The sequence below is a fragment of the Cyprinus carpio genome, chromosome A1 (genome assembly GCF_018340385.1).
Source record: "Cyprinus carpio isolate SPL01 chromosome A1, ASM1834038v1, whole genome shotgun sequence".
Classification (NCBI taxonomy): domain Eukaryota; kingdom Metazoa; phylum Chordata; class Actinopteri; order Cypriniformes; family Cyprinidae; genus Cyprinus; species Cyprinus carpio.
In genome coordinates this window covers 23,955,528-23,959,283 of record NC_056572.1, presented here as the reverse complement: position 1 = coordinate 23,959,283, position 3,756 = coordinate 23,955,528, and the positions used below count along the sequence as shown (strand labels likewise).

Sequence of the window (3,756 nt, the reverse complement as noted above, 5' to 3'; positions counted from 1 at the left end):
TAACAAGACAATCATGGATTAATAAATAATGAAGAATACAGGTTATTTAGACTGTTAAAAAGTTATTTTTAATGCCATCTGACATTCACAAATGTGTCAAAATTTGTACCAATGACAAACGACATACAATTTTCTTTTTTCTTTTGTTTTCAACAAATGCAAAAATCACAGAAATACAGCTGCAATAAATAAGAAAATTAGTTCTGAATGACCTGTGTCTAGCTGTTTAATTATTATATTTTGACATGTTTAACTATTTAAATACACAGTGAAATTACATTGACAATTAAAATTTAAAAAGACAGAGAATGCAAAATCATTTAAAGATGTCGTAAAATTTATATCAAGTATATATAAAGACTCCTAGGTAGATGTACACTGCTTAGGGTAGTACAGGTATAGGTCACCCAAAAATGAAAATACTTTCATTTATTGCTCACCCTCATGTCGTTACAAACCCTTAAGACCTTCGTTCATCTACAGAACACAAGTTAAGATATTTTCGATGAAACCCGAGAGCTTTCAGACCAGGGTGAATAATTACTGACAGAATTTTAATTTTTGGGTGAACTATTGTCAAAACACTTAGAAAGCTTTGAAGCAAAGATCTACAGCTGAGAGCAGTGAACTCTGCTATAGAGCCTGTCTATGGAAGGACAATTTTCAAAAGGAATTGCAAATTATATTTTCAATTGCGTTTTTCCACGTGACAAATTGTGACATAATCAAAACACAATTGCAAATCTTGCATTACTTTTTGCGTTTTCACGAATGCACAGTGAAAAATACAGTGTCAAAGCAGCTTTACAGTATTAAATAGGAAAATAGTGTGTAATAATGCAAAAGGACAACAGTAAATACTCAATTTTCAGTTAAAGTCAGTTCATCATTGATTCAGTGATTTATCGTCCAGCTGTGCATTCAAGTAGACGATATCGCTGGATATTAAGTGTCCCCAGCTAAGCAAGCCAGAGGCAACAGCGGCAAGGAACCAAAACTCCATCGGTGATAGAATTGAGAAAAAACCTTGGGAGAAATCAGGCTCAGTTGGGGGGCAAGTTCTCCTCTGGCCAGACCAAACCAGCGGTTCAATTCCAGGCTGCAGCAGAGTCAGATTGTGCAGTGGACTCATCTGGTTCCCGATGACTTGTGCCGATGTCCGTCTAGGAGACAAGGTCTTTACAGGGGATCTGTCTCTGGGGCTCATCTAGTTGTCCTGGTCTCCGCTGTCTTTCAGGGCTGTAGAGGTCATCTCTCCACCATCTGATCTGGATACAGACTGGATCTGGGGTGGCTACGGTGACCTCGGAATAAGAATGAAACAGACTAATGTTAGCTTAGATGCATCATAAGAACAAGTACATCGGGTGCTATTAATTACCACGTCTGCTTTTTCACTGTGTCGCACATGTAACATGCCAAAACTGAAATGGAATTGCAATAACTTTAGCATCTGAATTTCCAATGCCTCACATGGAAACCTGTCAATCTGTGTCAGGGGTGGGACCATACTATGGGGCGTGTTTGTATTGGGAGGTGACATCACTCAAAGACAATTGTGCCAAATGCTTTGGACAATGGAGGTAAAGGCACTACTAAAGGCAGCCGCCACTCCGAGAGATGCGTGTTAAAGAACAGACAGTGCAACCCGGGTCTCCCTATATCCTTGGCACCTTACACAATAAATAATCTTTTTAGTCATTTTAAAACCAAAATGCAGCTACACTCCCCTGCTAATGGTGGGAGCCACAATGGTACTATTGGTCAATATTCACCATTAACCAAATGCTTTTCACCTGAGGAACATAATATAGGGTAAGTTGCAAATAGGCAAATAAGACTAGAACTGCAAGGTTGTTTTGCTGACGTGCATCAGAGTGCAAACAGTGAGAGATTTGGGGTAAAAACTACAAAATATCTCCCAATACAAACATGTCCCATAGTATAGTCCCACCCCTGACACGGATTGACAGGTTTCTGTGTAAGGCATCTGAAATTCAAATGCTTTTCAATTGCGTTTGGTCTATGTCACAATTTATGCGTCCACATGTGGAAAAATGCAATTAAATATACAATTTGCAATTCCTTTTGGAAATTGTCCAGAATATCCTTACCTGTCCATTGATTATGATCAATGTCTGATAGATCTGCTGGCATTTTCAAATTGCCATGACAAATGGATGGGGGTTTTGTGGACTCTGCTCGGTTAAGGAATTCCACGTTTGTTCCAACCTATAAAAATAAAGTAAACAAAATACAGATTTTTAATAGCGGTGATTCAGTTCAATAAAACTGTGTGAAGTTCATCATGATTATGAGTTAAATTCACCTATGAGTAGGTCTACAGAAGCTGAATATGCTATAGTGATTGGCTTTCAAACTGTGTAATCAATAGGATGTTACAGTCAGTATAATCACAGTTTATATTAATATGCTGGGCTGTATCGAAACACACAATCACAGTCACTGGCACAGATATGTGAGATCACACTGCATAGTCAACAAACACAATCTGGAAAAATTGGGTATATAATGTATTCGCTCATTATAAAATTATGTACATTCTGAACACAAAGTTACAAAGTGCAGCTTTAACTACAGCACGAAACAGAATTATATGTGCGTTTAATTTACGCAAGAGTGTTAGTTGATTATCACAGACAAACAATTATGTATGTAAAATGTATAATAAACATGAACTTACCGTTAGACGTCTCGATAAGACTGCATTCGACGAGTTTTTCTCTCACAAATGTATCCATGTGCTCTTCTGACAAGAAAAAAAACAACATTTTTGAATTATGACTTACCAAAAACCTTTATTTACGTATGTAAAAAGACTTTATAAACCACACAGGCATCAAACATCACCTCACTAACGCGGCCTACGTCACTCGCTGTGCGTGCGCGCACTTTGAAATGTATCGAGGCCCTGAGACGTCGGTTTCTTTTCGGGGAATCACTTTGTCCGAGAATTGATGAACCGGTTTATTTGAACCGGATCGTCGGTTCTTTTAGACCTGCGGTCCAGCGACATTGTACGTAATTTGTATGATTTACATGTCGATATGGACAACTGCAGGCGTTTACATTATAGCAGAAAGCCGTATTGACTTATTTTGACTCACTTAAATGTTAAATTCGCTTTTCAGTGTCAGAAACGACTCTTTTTCCTCTATTTTCACAGATATTCACATATTTCAGCCTTCCGTCGCTGTCTGATACTTATATAAAACTGTATTTAATCTGTCGTCTCAGATACCTCAACACGATTATGCGAGTAACGTTACACGTAGAATGGCCGTCTGAGGTAAAACTGTCATCATTTAACAAACTAATGTTGGCCTGTAGAAGTTTAACAGTATTGTTTCCGCAAATAAAGTTATAATTCTGCCAATTTCAAATAATTATTAATGAAAACATTAAATAAACTTACCTTAAAACAGTTGAAACCAGTGGCTTTGCCCCGTTGTTCTTCCAAAATGACAGTTGGGGAGCGATTTAAACATCTTCAAGGCGCGTTAAAAATAACCCAGCGCTGGCCTGAAAAACAACCCAGCGTTACAACCCAGCAGGTTTTGACTCAACACATGGTAAATTGAAACTACCCAAAAGTGTTTAAAAAGTAATAAAATAACCCAACAAAATGACCCAACAGACTCAGCCCAGCATTTTGGGTTAAAAAATAACCCAGCCGTTTTTAGAGTATACTGGCATCTGTCATTAGAACCCCAATTTAATTTTCTGCTATTGAAT

At 37.8% G+C, this 3,756-nt stretch overlaps 1 long non-coding RNA gene across 1 annotated transcript; it reads right to left on the bottom strand.

The window, feature by feature from the left end:
- Positions 1 to 704: 704 nt before the first annotated feature.
- On the bottom strand, positions 705 to 3,515 carry LOC122145332. The gene is made up of 4 exons (XR_006160277.1): positions 3,437 to 3,515; positions 2,705 to 2,770; positions 2,115 to 2,232; positions 705 to 1,304 (listed from the first exon to the last, which is right to left on the bottom strand). It is a non-coding gene; the product is annotated as an uncharacterized LOC122145332 (long non-coding RNA).
- Positions 3,516 to 3,756: the final 241 nt, after the last annotated feature.